Source organism: Dipodomys spectabilis, unplaced genomic scaffold, assembly GCF_019054845.1.
Source record: "Dipodomys spectabilis isolate Male_0828 unplaced genomic scaffold, ASM1905484v1 ptg000115l, whole genome shotgun sequence".
Taxonomy (NCBI): Eukaryota; Metazoa; Chordata; class Mammalia; order Rodentia; family Heteromyidae; genus Dipodomys; species Dipodomys spectabilis.
This window is the reverse complement of record NW_024870792.1, coordinates 6,681,558-6,698,647: the sequence shown is the minus strand read 5'-3', so window position 1 is coordinate 6,698,647 and position 17,090 is coordinate 6,681,558. Positions and strand designations below refer to the sequence as shown.

General features: G+C 40.7%; 1 protein-coding gene across 3 annotated transcripts in view; it reads left to right on the top strand.

Moving 5' to 3' along the window:
• Window positions 1-943: 943 nt before the first annotated feature.
• Mfsd6 (major facilitator superfamily domain containing 6) overlaps window positions 944-17,090 on the top strand; it is a 72,889-nt gene continuing 56,742 nt past the window's right edge. For 2 of the 3 annotated variants that reach the window (XM_042688271.1, XM_042688273.1), the window contains exon 1: window positions 944-998. The gene's annotated coding sequence lies outside the window, so the exon portion shown is untranslated. Of the gene's footprint in view, window positions 999-1,340; window positions 1,398-17,090 lie in introns of those variants that run through there. The other variant, XM_042688272.1, reaches the window with a different exon arrangement.

Sequence of the window (17,090 nt, the reverse complement as noted above, 5' to 3'; positions counted from 1 at the left end):
TTTTGCATGTTTAACCAAATATGCAACTTGATTCTTGATGTGCATGCTGAGTTACCTCTTCGATAAAGCGCCATGCGCTCTCTCTGGCCTTGTTAAGCAGGAGTCAGCTGTTAACTTCATTGTACCCAAGTCCTGCCCGGTGACACCTTCCCCTTCGAATTCACCAAGAGGTTTATCTCCTTCCTCTAGCCCCTTCCTTTCTCAGAGTCAACTGAGGATAGGCCCAGGAGGCCAGACTAGCTGCACAGAGATAAGGCATTAGTAGAATCCGCTGCTTTGTGTCTGGCACCTGCGAGCCCATTAGATGACAGTTATTGCTATTCCATAGTAACCCTCCTTACCTACTCCTAAGCAGATCAGTATTTTTTTAAAAGCCAGTGGAAGAAGAAGCAGGTGTAGCGAGGTGTGTGTGTGTGTGTGTGTGTGTGTGTGTGTGTGTGTGTGTGTGTGTGTGTGTGTTGGGGGGGCGGGGAGATGAGGTGGGGTGCAACATCACCAACTGTTCTCCCTTCTCCGCGCGCTTCCCCAGCTGCGCTAGGTGCAGGGGTCCCCGGGGGCCCCGGGGCGGGCGGGAGGGCTGGAGGCTGGAAGAAGGGCCGGGAGAGAGGCCGAGAGAGGCGGCGGACGCATCCGCCGCCACCGCCGCAGGAGGCGGAGCGCTGCACCTGGCGGCGGGTCCACGGCGCTCAACCCTGAAACGGGTCCAGCCGGTCGCGAGCTGGGACCGCGCGGGTGAGGCCTGGGCCGGGAGAGAGGAGGAAAGACGGGAGGAGGCGCGGGAGACAAGGTCGCGCGGGCGGGTGCGCGCTCGGCTCCCCGCCGTGGGCCGCCCCACCCGGCTGCATCCGTCGTCCACGCCGCGCCCCGCCCCGCCCCGCTCCCCCGGGGAACGAACGAGCCCGCCGCGCGCGATGGTGCGCCCGGGCCCCACAGCCGCCGCCCCGCGCCCCGAGGAGAGGGCGCCCCGCGCCCCGCGCTGCTGAGCGCCGCCGCAGCAGGTGAGCCAGGCCTGGGTGCCCGGGGAAGGGACGCTTGTTCGGCGGCCCCACCCCAGCCTCCCGGCCCGCGGCCTCCGCGCCCCGGCTTCCCGCGGGGGACGGGCGGCGCACACCTGCCGTCCCGGAGGGGGCTCCCGGGAAAGGGCTGTGGGCGGCGGGGGGGGGGGGCGTCTCCGCCCCGCGTCTCGCTCGCCTTCGCTCCCTCCTTCCCCTTGGCCCTCCCTCGGGCTCGGGGGGGGGGGGGGCTGTTGTCATCTTTGTGGGGTGCCTGGGGGAGGCTGTCGCCGGCGCCCCCGGCGTGCCGGGCTCGGGCAGCACTTCCGCAAACGTAATTGGAGTCGGGGAAAACAAAGGCGCTACCCCGGGATCTGTGACGGACGCCAGCCACTGCTGCCCAAGGTGGGAGATGGGGGGTGGGGGGTTGGATCCCCAAAGTCCAGGCCCCTATGGGCCCCCACCCGTCTGGCGCCCTCGCAGTAAACATCCCTGGGCAAGGGAGGAGGGCGGTGAGACTCTCCACGTAGCCCCAGTGACAAGGACATGGCCACTTGTGTGGGAGAAGGAAATTGACGTGGGCCCCTGTCCAGGTGAATAAATGCCTCTTGCTGTGGCCTGCCGCCATCGGAGGAGAAATGCTGCACCTTGTGCGTGTGTGCTTGAACTTGGTGATCTGTCCTGGAGCTCATTTGAAGATAGTGATTGGGGGTGAGGTACGGGGAGGTTGTTGTTAATCCTTCTGGGTCCTATCGATTCATAGACAGTCATTTGAAGTCGGAGAGTGAAAAATCCCATACACAACTTTCCCTCTCCTCCTCCAGCTCCCATGAGGCCACGCAGGTGGATTGATTACCTTTGAGGCTGGTACACAGTGCTTTTGGTCTCTCCCACACACATTGGAAACCACAAACATTTCCTTCCATCTGAGAGCATTCAGTGAGCACCTCGCAGAACCACTGAATATCTGGCGTCTTAGGAGAGAATCTTACCAAGTTGGAGTTCCTATTTCAACTGGTGTCTAGTTTTGTGTCTTGGGTTTGTCGCATGGACCTGGACTCCAGTTTTCTCTAATGTCAAAAAAAAAAAAAAGATGGCTGGATGGTGTAATACCCAATTTCCCCTTCACCTTTCTAAGAAGTCCGTGATACTGTGTAAATCTAACCTCTTTCATGCAGACAAATGTGAAGAGTGGGTGGGCGCAGAGTTTAGGGATGACAAGCAAAGTGTAATAAAAGGAAATGAATATTTGGTTCGTCTGTAGTTTGGGCAGAACATTCCTACAGGGCACTAGCCAGCGAAAGGTGCATGCATTATGGATGACCTTCTTAAGTAAAAAGAGAGGGTAGAATCATTCGCCTTGGGAAGCTTGGCTTTTGACACTTCAAGCTGCTGGTCATTAGCAGACATGGAGGGTATTTTCAGTTATTCAGTGGCAATAGGATGGATGGCGATGGTGGTTATTACGGGTTGTAAGTAAAATTTTGTGTTTTGCTGAGGAAAAGGTGGAACTATTGTTAAGGCCTCTACCTTTTTGCAAGACATACTTGAAGAGTACAAGCGGATCATATTTCAATAATTCATTAAAGTTACAAAGTGTGTATATATATTTATATATAGTAATTTATTTCTAAGGTGTTTTCCATGTCTATTCAAGTAAGGTAAATATAAAAACATGAAGGCAAACTGAAACACAAAGACAAAACAATACGGTTTGCATGTATTTGGTGGGGTACGAAATCACCAATGACAGCTTATATAATTTCTGCAGTATTAACAGGAATAAGGCACTTTTTGAACATTTACTATGTTTAAGACACTGTCTTAAATGAGTTAATTTCTAAATCTCTGTGAGTTGTCATTCTCCTAATTTTGTGCCTGATATAAAGGAAACTCAGAAAGGTTAAGCAACTTACCCAAACCCTGTAATCAGTAAGAAGTGGAATTAGATTTGACTCTGTCTCTGGCTCCAAAGCACAGGAAATTTCCACATGGTGTCCCTTCCTGTTCAGTACCCATTAAGCCTCACCACCTACACAGATGCTTTCCTTTGCTATTTGCCCTTGAAAATGAAAACTTCCACATAACATGCATTTCATATGGTGGCATTTATCCATGTAAGATAATCTCTATGCTTATGCATGTGTACTTTCATTTTTCTTCCATTTATAGATGACAAGCAATATAAAAGCTAATACCACAGAAGATAAATTTTATATTAGGCTAATGATGGACTTTTTTGTTTACTTCCTCTGATAGTAAGTAAATCTTGATTTAACATTCTTATTGTGGGGAAAGGGAAATATTTTAATCTATATATGATTGCTAGAAATCAAGTATATTAGGTAAAAAAGAGCAAGTTGCAGAAGAGACGTATGTACATTTATTCAAGTCTTCAGGCATATAGCTCCAGTCCCTCAACTATTCAAAGTTACCACCCTAAAAAAGTTTGGGCTTAAAAAATTGGAACAAGTTTATGTTCTTTTATCATATAAACTAAAAAGAAGAAAAAGGGCTGGGAAGGTGGCTCAGTGGTAGAGCGCTTGCCTTGCATGCCTGAGGCCCTGGGTTCGATTCTTCAGCACCACATAAGCAAAAAGAAAGAAGGCGGAAGTGGCGCTGTGGCTCAAGTGGTAGAGCGCTAGCCTTGAGCTGAAGAGCTGAGGGACAGCGCCCAGGCCCAGAGTTCAGGCCCCACGACTGGAACCAAAAAAAAAAAAAAGAAGAAGAAGAAGAAGAATAGAATTAATTCACTTTTTAAAAAATCCAAGCTGTGGCTCAAGTGATAGAGCTCCAGCCTTAAGTGAAAAAGCTCAGGGGAAGAGCTCCAAGGCCCTGAATTCAAGCCCTAGTACTACTATGCATGTGCACGTATACACGCGTGTGTGTGTGTGTGTGTGCACACACACATACACAAAATAATTGAAATTGAATGAGCCTAACTTCTGTAGTATCATTAAGGAAAAATAAACTGAAGAGATCAAAGAGAAAGTTGGTGTTCAGGGAAAAGTTGATGTTCAAAAAATAGTCTCAAATGACTGACTTTTACCCTTCTAGCATATTATGCTGCTCATTAGTGTTCCTTCTCAATGAGAATACTTTGGTGTATAGCAGAGTTTGTGTTGAATAAGAATCCTTTTTCCTTGGTCTGGGTTGTGTGTAGAAGCATGGAAACATTTTTCTTTGCAGAGCATCTGTAGCATGTAGGAGTCAGAACAGTCAGTTTACCTGCTGTGCCATCTCTGATGACTTCAGCTGTAATTATTTTTAGAAGTTTAATTTCAGGAACAGCAAATTATCAAGCCAATCTAGTCTGATGCATATCTATTAAATATAATACCATTGTTCTCCCTAGATCTATGTAAAATTAACAAAAATCAATGCTTAGAATCTTCAGATCCTAAAATTAATCCAGTTTACTGCTCAGATTTAGAATTCCAGAGCCAAATATATCCAGGCTTTTTGGAATCAAGAAAACACACTTTTCTTGTATTTTTTTTTTTACATGAAGGAAATCCAAATGAACTTGATTTATAATAAATGTGGTAGGCAATCCAAAAGGAGGTCATTATGAAGTTTTTGTATAGGAGATATTCTGACAATTTTAAGTGTCATCCCACATGTCATTATATATTTCATTTATATTATTTTCAAGTTATGTTTCAGATAGAAAAAAATAACATGGGCTGGGAAGGTGGCTCAGTGGTAGAGTGCTTGCCTTGCATACATGAGGTCCTGGGTTCAATTCCTCAACACCACATAAGCAAAAAAGCCGTAAGTGGCACTGTGGCTCAAGTGGTAGAGTGCTAGCCTTGAGCTGAAGAGCTCAGGGACAGTGCCAGACCCAGAGTTGAGGCCCCACAACTGGTAAAAAACAAAACAAAACAAACAAAAAAAAAAAACCTCAGTCCTTTAATTAGGAAGCTCTATTAAGTTCAAAATCCTACCCTAGTACAAAGCCAGGTTTCATGAAATAAAACAAAACTGTCTTCTTCAAAGAAATAGCATTTTCTGGAGCACATCATTTTGCATTGCTGGGAGAAGAAAGCATGTCTGATGTGAATTCTCTGTAGAACAATGAAAACAACTTATTTTCTCTACCTAGAATAGCCCATTTGGCATCGTAATTCCTTCATGGTTAGTTACTCGACAGAAGCTGTCTGTGGCCATTTACTGGGCTGACATTTAAGGATGAATGGGGCTTATGTCAGTCTGATACGTTTTCCTAAATCCTGAATGACACACTATCCAGTACATGGCCCTTTCGGTGGGCTTGGTACCTTTTGCTTTGTACCTGTTTAGATCCTCTGTTTAGAAGGCATTTATTTACTGTTTTGAAAAGTAGAATTATCTCAGGTTCACTGCTTGGCCAGCTTTTGGAAACTACTGAAGTCCTTTACTAAAGTTTGATTTGTTGGTTCAGAGGCCAAAACAGTAATTAAAAACAATTTTAAAAGTCAAGAAATTCATTCTTGAGTGACATACATTGGAATGTGTCTGCTGCCAGCCTTAAAAACTAGTTGTTATTTGGATCAGTAAAAAAAAAAAATGCATGCACACCTCATCTCATACACACATGCATGTCTACCTCAGCATCAACAAAAGCCTGTTCGCCTGTGCTGTGATCATGGCAGTGGCCATAAGCTTTGGCACAGTGCAATGTAAATGTGGCTAAGCCATGAAAAACTAATGAGTGTTTGAAGGCATGTTAAAAACTGGGAAATACAAATGAGATATCTGCCAGGTGGTCCTATTGCATTTTAGGATAGTGGGAGGTAGAATGGAAAATGATGGGGCAGAGATGAAAGAAAGTCAGGCTTCTAGAAAAGCATACTTATGAGGTATGACAAAGCATAAATTAAGGGAGGCAGGGACATCTTTCTTGACAACCGTTCTGAATATGTTTGAAAATGGAAGACTAATTCAGGAAACAGTTTGCAAATAGAAAATAGGAAAGTCCAACTGTAACTGTGAAAAATAAATGTTTAGAAGTGTTTTGGTCTGAGACCAAAAGAGACAGTGGGGGAAAAAAGAAGGGGGATGGGAACATGGTGAGTCAGCTGTGGCTGGAGGGAGCTCTGGTGTGGCTTTGTGGAGGATAAAAAGGAGAACTAGAAAGAAGAGCTGGTGCTGTCTGAACAAGTCTGATTTGTGGGTTCACCATGCCAAGGGAAAGTGAATGACGAGTCTGGACTGATACCTGGCTGCCTGTGTGAAGTTACAGAGAACCTTCACTCCACATCAGGTGCTCTCTACTTTGCTCAGGTCTGGCCCTGCATAGGCCTCAGTTAACTCATGCACGATCTGTACCTTAAGCCCATGCACACCATTGGAGGAAGAAGGAAACTAGGCCAGCAGAACCCAGCAATAGTGGGAGCAGTGCATCCTATAATATGAGGGAGTTTTCTTATAGCCATTCTGGTCACTTCTAGGGACAAAACTTAATACACTTGTGCCCAAGGCAATGTTTGTTTCATACATAGAAAAACATGAAGCTCTCATACCAAATATATAACCCATTCTGTCAATGACTTCTAAGAAATTTAGCCTGGAGTTGGATGCAACTATGGCTTATACCTGTCATTGTAGCTGCTTAAAAGCTGAGAATAGGAGGTGGCAGTTGAGGTCCATCAACCTCACGAGATCCCATCTTAATCAATAAAAATCTGGCACAGTGGCACACCTGTCAGCTATGCAGAAAGCATAAATAGTGGGCCATGGTCCAGGATCATGGTACATGCAAATCTGTGTTTGAATAAACGAGTTAAATGGATGAAGGGTATGGTTCAAGTGGTAAAGTAACTACCTAGCAAGTGAAAAGTCCTAAATTCAGACCTTGGAAACTACTACCAAAAAAAAAAATCCATGTCAGTGAGGTAGTTCATGCCTATAATGTCACTCTCTTAGAAGGTGAGATGAGGGCTGGGAAGGTGGCTCAGTGGTAGAACGCTTGCCTTGCATGCATGAGGGCCTGAGTTTGATTCCTCAGCACCACATAAGCAGAAAAAGCCGGAAGTGGTGCTGTGGCTCAAGTGGTAGAGCGCTAACCTTGAGCTATAGAGCTGAGAGACAGTGCCCAGGCCCAGAGTTCAGACCTTACAACTGACAAAAAAAAAAAAAAAAAGATGGAGATGAAGAAGATTATAGCTTGAGGCCAGCCCAGACAAAAATTTAATGAGACCCCATATTGATTAAAAGAAAAACAAACAAAAAACAGAAAACTAGGTGTGGCAATATAGATCTCTTATCCCAGGAAAGTGGAAGGCGCAAGGAGGTGGGTTACAGACTGTGGCTATCCCTAGGCAAAAAAAAAAAAAAAAAAAGCAGGAAAATCTATCTAAAAAATAACCAAAACAGGGGTTATAGGTGTGGCTCAGTTGGTAGAGCACAAGCCAATGAGTAAATGCATTGGGTATCAAGCTCAACTCTAGGACATTAAAAAAACAAAGAAGAAGAAGAAGAAGGCAAAAAAAAAATAACTAAAACATAAAGTCTAAGACATGGATCAAATTGTAGAGTACCTAGCAAGCACAGAGCCCTGAGTTGAAAACCCAGTACAACAACAACAACAACAATCCTTGAGGCTAGGTGTCTGTGAATGTTGCTCACACCTGTAATCCTAGCTAATCAGGAGGCTGAGATTTGAGGATTGCAGTTTGAAGCTAGGCTGACCAGAAAAGTTCCAGTGAGACTCTCATCTTCAATTAACCACTCAAAAGCCACTAGTAGAGCCCTTGTTCAAAGTGGTAGAGCAATAACCTTGAGCAGAAAACCTCAGGGACAGTATCCAGACTTTGAGTTCAAGCCCCATCACCACCACCACCACCAACAACAAAAATTCCTTGATACAAATGAGTTTCTCCCAAAGAGTAAAGCTTCTTTAGCTGTTACGAAGTGCCTACCTAATTTTGGGACCAAATGCTGTCTCCGGAATTGTGTTTATCTAATGGACAAATGTGCCCTCAGTTCATCTTTATGAGGGAATTCAAAATAATTTTCTTTTGTATTTTCAAAACAGTAAAAAAAAAAAGACACATTTTATTTTTTATATAATAAAGCTCTCTATTTAAGGTGTAAAATCTCAACACTGAAACCCTTTAACAGCCCTTTTGAATTATTTCTATATGACTCACAGCCCTCGTAGGTCATCAGACTTCAGTTTGACAACATTGATCTCCCAGAAACTCCAAGGTGTCACAATGACCATGCAAATGTTTTGCATTTAAAGCATGTATTCTTTCTTTACCACTTTAAAAATAAGTGATAAGCTATACATTATTGACATGCATGCTAGCAATGACTTTTAAGATATATAGGCTGGAGTTGCATATAAAAACTGATGAACGCTTATTGAAGAAAAATGTAGCTAATTATAAGGAAACTTAAAGTCAGCTCCAGTTGTACTACACAGAGGTAATATCCTCTAATAGCATTTGGGTATTTTCTTCAAATCTTTTATTTCTAAAATATATTTCCTAAAGTGTATTTATTTTCTAAACTATATATCTAAAGTAAATTAATCTATGAAGTTCATAGATTAAAGATAGCAACTCTTACTGCACAGAGAGTAGAGCCCTGTTTCTCTCAGTGTGGTAAAATTACGCCTATATTTTCCCACCATGTAAGGACATAAGATTCTAGCACCCTCATTCATTTAACTGCCTCTATTGTTTATTGCTTACTCTGTTTCAGTTTCGATTGTTATGAAGCAAGTATGTCAGGCTTCATCCTTCTCAGTAGGAAATGTTTTCATGGTAAAAAGTATTAGAATGGTATGTACCTTAAAAGTATTTTTTCTTTAATAAGTTCAATAATAAAACTTTTTTCCTGAGGGAAATTATATCATAAGAACTGATGGCACATAACATCCGTTACTATTTTCAAAACTCTAATAGCACAAGAAATAAAATCAAATAAGTTTAAATTACACGTGCTAGGATGTAGTAAGTACATAGATTATTTTTAGACAATAGCGCATTTAGGAGATGTAAGTAAAAATATCGACTCTATGTGTATAGGAAAATATATTTTAAACCTTGAAGTGTGTACTCTAACTGCAATTGTAAAGTCATTAAAAAAAAGTCTTAGAAAGAAGCACCTATAATGGTCTATTCAAGCACCTATAAATTCCTTGTCCTGTGGATAAATTCTTTCTTTAATCCTTTTAATTTCTTAAATGTCTAGCATTATCAGCATAGCCAAATGTTAATATAGGTCTTTTATGGTGCATTTATTAAAGACCCATTGTAAATACACTATTAATATAATATTTAAGGTAGTACAGTAAGCTAATGTCATAGTAATACCTGGAGTTTTGTTCTTATTTTTTATTATAACTCTTATTTTCCACAGTCTTGACTTTTCAGAGTTCCAGAACTTTATATTTTTGACCCCATAGTTCTGTCCTATTCGTAATTACCAAATTCAGCCCATTTCTGAAAAGATTTAGATTAAGGAAGAATTCACGTAGTGGATTGAAAAATATCACCTTGTACCATTCAAACTGAATTGTAATTTATCTTATTTGAAAAACTGGTATATGTTCTATATAGATAGTCTTATATGGATTACAAAATGTAACTTATTGGGAAAAGTTTTCTCTAGTGTTTTAAATGAATAATTTGCTTTCAAATCCAACCTTTAAAATACTCCTTTAGCGGGGCACTGGTTTCTCACACCTGTAATCCTAGCTGGTGAGACTCTTATCTCCAATAAACCACTAGAAAACCGGAAGTGGTGGTGTGGTTCAAGAGGCAGAGCACTTGCCTCAAGCTGAAGAGCGCAGGAACAGCACCTAAGCCCAGAGTTCAAGCCCCATGACCGACCAAAAAATAAAATAAAGTAAAATAAAATAAAATATTCCTTTGTTTGAGGCCTGGAGGCAGGGCTCCGGTGATAGAGTTCCTGGTTCAGCAGTAAGTTCGGCTGTAAGTTCAAAACCTAGTACAGGCAAAGAAAAAATAATCTTTGTTTTGTACTTTGAAGATAAGATAAGAAATCTAAGATCTTCCATGTTTGTTTACTGGTAATGAAAGAAATTTATGTTCATAAAAGTAAGTCATAATTTGATAGCTTTAGTTGTCGTTGCTGTGTCCCCTGACCTCTTACCTGTCCTGCACCTATAAGGCATTTGGAGACCAGTTTGGTGTGGAGTCCCATGCTCCCATGATCACTTTTGCTCCTCTAGAGTCTACTATCTGAGAAAGCACATGAGGCTAGAGATGCATTCATCTTTATTAGCAAAATATGGTGTTAATATGCATATATCTTTGAAAACAAGCAGAGCACAAATGTGTGACCTCTTTATTTAGGCTTTCATAGAGCTCTGGAAGTAACTCCATAGTTCCTAAAGGTTAGAACCATGAAGATTCTAGTGGCTGGCCTTCCCAGGCTCAGGCACTGGATGGAGATATCTTGGAGACATCATGCTACGGATCCAGATTGAAAAGTAAAAGAAATTGCCGCTGGGCGCCGGTGGCTCATACCTGTAATCCTAGCTACTCAGGAGGCTAAGATCTGAGGATCGTGGTTCCAAGCCAGCCTGGCTTGGAAAGTCCCTGGGACTCTTATCTCCAATAAACCACTAGAAAACCAGAAGTGGCACTGTGGCTCAAGCGGTAGAGCACTTGCCTTGAGCTGAAGAGCTGAGGGACAGCGCCCAGGCCCAGAGTTCAAGCCCCATGACAAAAAGAGAAATTGCCAATGGTGCATCCTGTAACATTTTAGGTTCTTAATATTCGGTTTAGTTATCTGAGTACTCCTACTGTTTATAATATTATTTCAGTGGAGGAATAGTTCTTAAGTACAATGTATTTTGCAGACCCTGCCTCTTCACTTGCTTGCTTCTCTGAAATGACACACTTTCTTGTCACACCTTGATGTTAGTCTTTGTTTAGGAAGGGGTGAATATAAACTTGACTTCCACTTTCACATAAACTTCTGTTGATCTCTTTAAGTCCCTGTGTAGTAATCCTTAATAGAGAAATATGCACAATATCATCAGGGATTCAATTAATTGTACTTCCCATTCACATCTATTAGACTATTTTCTTCTTGAGAAACTCAAAGCTGTAAATGTTTTCTAAACTATCTTTTTTCCTGCTATAATGTAAACTGTTACTTGCTATTTGTTCCGCCAGCTGGGTTTGTGTTAAGACAGGAAATTTATTTGAAAACTAGTAGGAAATGAGGTTCTACAGCCTGCTTCAGATTTATATTATACATTATACATTGTACAGTAATCAAAAGCCTAAAACAAATAGGAATCTACTCTCATGATGATTGATAAAGTCTAAAGGACCTACATTATAATTTCTTTAAATTAACATTTAATTGTTTCTTTCCACAAACTAACACATATATCTACTTGATGTTTTTATTATTAAAGCCACCATTGTGGTTAAAAGAGCCCTCCTCACGTTGAAAGATCAAAAAGATCAAATTAGTATTTTTTTTTTTACTCTGTTGGCAGATGAATGGGAACTAGTAAGAGGATCTCAGAACTAGTAAGAGGATCTCAGCTTCTTTCAGATTTGTGATGTTACAAATATAAGTAGAATGTTTTCACTGACGAATGTCTCTTAAATGCCTACTTATTTCTGACTAGAAGTACTAATTTATCACTCCAGTCCATAGTGCAACCATGTGTGCCCCCATATGGTGCTCTCTGCCTCCCTGTAGGTAGGCAAGGCTAGGTTGTGGACTAGTACTCCAACATGGATGCAAACAATGGGTAAAATGCCAGCCTAGTTCAGGGTGATGTCATAATTCTAGGACCATCACTTGAAAACAATACTTTTGGCATAACTGCCTAAACAGTATAGCCTGGAATAAAGTATAGCTATCACTGCTGCCACTGCCAAACGTGCAAAAAGGGAGGATAACATTTAATCTATTCCAGGTATTATAAATTGTTGCTTTAGATGCAGCTCACAAAATACCATTGGTTCTGAAAAAGATATTGTCACAGCATTTTTCTGTTGCCATTAGTGATAAGATCCTGCACTCCAATAGAAGTTGAAATGTTAGGACATCGTTGGTGGGATTGCAGTAGTAAAACCATGCTGATTTATTTCTAGGCTGCAGCTGTGATGAAGTTTGTAAAATGCAAATGTGGCCATCTACTCCTCTGCTTCATTCGCTTCAGTGCCTTCCCATTGCTCTAAAAACAAATGATGCCTTTACATGGCAGGCACTCTGCTAAAGAGTTCCAAGTGCCGTATGCTTTTTGTCCTCACAGCTACCTTGACAGAAAGTGTGGAGACAGTATCAGTTTGTCAATGAGAAAAATCAAGACTTTGAAAGACTTTAACCTTTTTAGAACCTGAAAGCTAGTCAGTAGGACTCCAATTTCTTCTATTGTTCACTCCACAGCAACTGCTCAGAATCTATACAGGCTGTCTGGATCAGGTTCTCCTGCTCTTCTTCTGGGCTATTCCTACATTCTTTAAAGTTCCCTTAAGACCCTCACCCCAGCACTTCCACATCACCCATGCTTGCTCCTGGTTTAATGTTTGGCACAGTTCCATTCATTGTGGTTGTCTTTACCCCCACAATTCTCTCACCACTGGACTTGAGACCAGAAACTTTGATCTTCACCAAATGAACTATGGGTCGTCAAACAGTAGATGGAGCATTACATGATGCCTCATCTAATAGTTGGTGTTCAATTTCTAGCAGTTGGATATGAAATATAATGTCTTTATTTTCACTTTTTGTCTCTAACATTGTACTTGTGTTATATCATTCTTCAACTTGATAGTAAAGGTCCTCTGTAATCCACTGCTGCCCAGTTGCTACCTATGTCCCACAGCCTGCTACAAATCTTTTAAGCAGCCACCGTATGCTTCCCATTTCCTATTCTAGAAGAGTTTTCCCGCTCACCTTTGCCTGAGGCAAACTCTGTCCATCTTTCAAGGTTCAATTTAAATCCCTTATTCTTGTGCCAATTCCTGTCCCTTGCTGTAAGCTCTCTCAAGTTATATCAATAATATTCTGGCTTGAAAACAGACATTTAAGTGTACAGCTTCTCTACTACATCCAGGGACATTATTGTAAAGATCAATTGAGTTGCTGCTTCTGTGTCTATAGAGTTGTTATTAGCTAGATAGTGATGTAGGACTCGTGTTTCATTCTTTTGACTTGTGATTTAGCTCAATGTGTGTGTGTGTGTGTGTGTGTGTGTGTGTGTGTGTGTGTGTGTGCATGCGTGTGTGTGTGTATTAGACTCATCTTGTCTGCTGTAAAGCAAGTGTTGACACATAAGACCAAATATTTAACATTGATGTCTAGTACCGTCCATCTAGAGTACAGTACTACTAGAGGCATGACCTGCTAAGGGCTCAGGAAGCCTAGGTCTGAATGTCAGCTCTTCTACTTATTCCCCATATAATCTTGGGCTTGTTACTTGCCTTCTCTGTGCTTTAGTTCTTGGCCTATAAAATGGGAAGGTAATCATACCCACTCTAGAGAACGGTTGTGAGGATTGAGTTAACTTGTTAAGCCCATTACAAGAATTACCTTGTGGTTAATGTACCTAGCAGTATTCTGATGAAAATATAGTGCACTAAGCCCCATTAAAATATACATATGCCATCAACGTCTGGATCTGTTTGTGATCTAGCAGACAAGTTTTACTAGGATCCATGGAAAGATTCTCAAGAATGGCAAGGGTGGCCACCCTAGTTTCTGGGAGGAGGCTCAGTCCCCATAGAATGCTGTGGTGGCAGTTCTGGGGAGCCCTGCAGGCAGCACTGATTGTTTAGAGGGCTTGGGCTAGAAACTGGACTGGCAGGACAAGGACCAGTCTGGCCTCTTGACAGTTTGTGAAAAAGAGCCATGTTACAATGTGCTGGAAGGAAGAAGAAGATTTCAAAGTAGTCATTCACTTCTATACACTTTATTGTCCTGTGCTTTGTCTGACTTACAAAACCAGTTCAATCCCATTGTTTCATGACATTGGCTAAATGTATAGCAAATGTTAAAACAATTCTGATTTTAGAAAAAGATCTTTTGCACTGACATACCAAGCTGTGCTTCTGATGAAAGCTTCATTTCAGGAAATGCTAGGGGCACAAACCAAATGTTCAAGAGTGTAGCATGTGAACACTTAAGATTCAGGCTGGTTTGTACTGATTTCTCTTTGTCTACCCTGACACACATCTCAGAGCTAGTAAGAATGAGGCTTTGGGACTCCGTGATTCAAAGATATGGAAAATGACCAGTAATAGCAGGCAAGATAAAGCTAGCTCCCAGAGTTCAAGTAGATTTCCCTATGCCACAGCTCTGTCCCTGCCTCCAGCAAACACTAAATTACAATGGCAATGGCACAGGTAGAAAGCCACTGCCATGTTACTCAGGGATGGTTTCCTCTCTGCCTTGGATAAAGATGCACTGCTGTGTTCACAGCACACATTCTTACTGTCTTTGTCAACTGACATTGACAATCACTGTCCTAAGTAATATATTTTATTTTTATATGATGCCCCCCCCAACTTTAATCTACTTCCATACCCATATAATTATGGATAACAATGTGTTTGCTCCATGTGAATTTAGATACTTAATGAAGACAACCATCAATTTTAGCAAGAATGATTTCATTGCCTCTCCTCAATAATTCAGAAATGGCTGCCATTTGAATGACTCAGTGCAGGTACTGGTAGGATACCTTTTAATGCTGTGTTATATTTGTACTGTAGTGGTGTTGATTACTATAATTAGACTGTGCTAGGTGAGAAAACTTTTCTGACTCTCTAAAAATTAAGCATACATCCTTCTTATCCAATTATGCCTGATGCAAACCTGTGATGGGGATTTATTGAAGTTTATACATTTCTGTGTATAATTTGAAATGTCTTCTCATTCTTTTTGTTTGTTGGTTTGCTTTTTTTTTTTTTTTTGGCAGTATCAGAGTTTTACTGGGCAGGCAGTCTTCCATTTGAGCCATGTCCCTAGCTCTTTTATTTTTTTAAATAAGGGTCATGTTTTTTCCTCAGACCATAATCCTTCAATGCCTAACATGTAGTTGAGGTCACGAGCACACACCACCATGCCTAGTTGGTAATTGAAATTACAGATGCATGCCGTGCCATATACAACCCTCACTTTTCTTTTAGTTTCTTCTTTGTCTCTCTTCTTTCTTTCTCTTTAAAAAATAATTTTAATTTTTTGAGTTCTAAGTGTATTTTAGATATGAGACCCTTGTCTGTTGTATGGCTAGTGAAGATCGTTTCCCAATCCATGGGCTTTCTATTGATCTTGCTAGCTATATCCTTTGCCATGCAGAAGCTCTGCAGTTTCATGCAATCCCATTTGTCCAACTTTTCTCTGATTTGTTGTTTCTGGGTCTTTATTAAGAAAATTTTGGCCTGTACCAAGGAACCCTAGAGTTTCTCCTATACCTTCCTGTAATGTTTTCAGGGTGTCTGCTTTTACTTCAAGGTCTTTGATTGATTTGAAGTTGATTCTTGTGCAAGTTGATATATAAAGATCTAACTTTAGTTTTCTACAGGTGTTTTACCAATTTTGTTAGCACCATTTACTGAAGAGGCTGTCTTTCTTCCATTCTATTTTTTTTTGCTCCCTTATCAAAGATAAGGGTTTATTTCTGGGTCTTCAGTTCTACTGGTCCTCAGGTCTGTTCTTGTGCCAGTACCAAGCTGTTTTGATTATATGGCTTTGCAATAGAGTTTGAAGTTTGGTATTGACATTCTTCTAGCACTGTTTTTTTTTCTGCTAAGGATTGTTTTTGCTATTCAGGATCTTAATGTACATCTAGGATAATCTTATCATATGAGCAGAATAGCTTAATAGCTATGTACATATGACCATATAAGATGATGCTATGTGAAGTTAACTCTAAGACATGGACACAAGAGGTTTTTCTTTGTTGTTATTGTGTGATTTTTTTGTTCTTTTGTATGTTCTTCCCCCTATGGTATATCCCCTGTTGTCACTGTATTTGATCCAGCAAGATGATCTCACCGCCTAGTGCCCCTTTTAAGTCCAAAATATGCATCTGTATAGTCAAACTGAGAGTTGGAGCTTTGATTTTAAAATTTGGAAGAACACAGATATTCAGTTCATATCAACTTCATAAACAAAGTTTCCTCTCACTGTGGAAATGTTAAATATATAAGGCAACCTATGTATTACCAATTCTTACATTTTCTCTCAACTTGCAGTAAGTTAAATGTAGGTTAATTTATAGACAGAGATCATGACTTTGGACCATGTTTAAGTTTATTAAGATATAGAAGTTACTCCTTGTTTATTTCTTTGATCCTCAATCATGTTATTACAGAGATGATTTCAGTTATACTTTTATTTCATAGCTGTTATAATGATCTCTCCAAGTTTTCTTCTTCTTCTTTAAAATCTAAAGATAACATGAGGATATCTAAAAATCAATGTCCTCTACTCATATTTTTTTTAATTTTTAGATTTGAAGGTCATATAAAAGTTACCCGAGTATGACTTTTATACAAATGGATTTGAAATGTAATAGTTAGGACATTTCCTTACCTACCTGGAGTTTATTAGTACTCTTCCCCACCCCCAATTTTTTGAGAAATCCTTAATATCAGGACTTATGTAATAGGAGAAACCTTTTACAATCTTATAATCAGAAGGATTTTGAGTAAAGAGAGGTGGAAAGTATGGCTCAGAAGGGTGATACACACCATAAAAGAGATTTTATGTCTTTGGATTAGAATTTAGGCATCAATTCTCTAATATAACTTCAACAATTCATGGTATTTTTCCCTTTCAGGAAGACTTTTTGTCCCCCTCTAATCTACTTGATAATGTCTTGGCAGTTGATTTAGGGAGCATAGTTAATTTCTTAAAGGCCAAAATATGGCCCCTGATTAGAATTCATGCAATCAGATACTCTGTGCAATTCCAAAACGTAGTTTTAGTCAGAGATGGAAAGATACCAGTAGCCAGTTTAAATTACTGTCACTTGCAAAGCCATAACATATCTGACTGCATATAGCTTTCTTCTTTCTTCCTTTTTAAATTCAAGTTAGTGTTTTAACTCTTCTGTAACAAGTATTACACACTTTAATGGTGCCACATTTCCATACACATAAACAC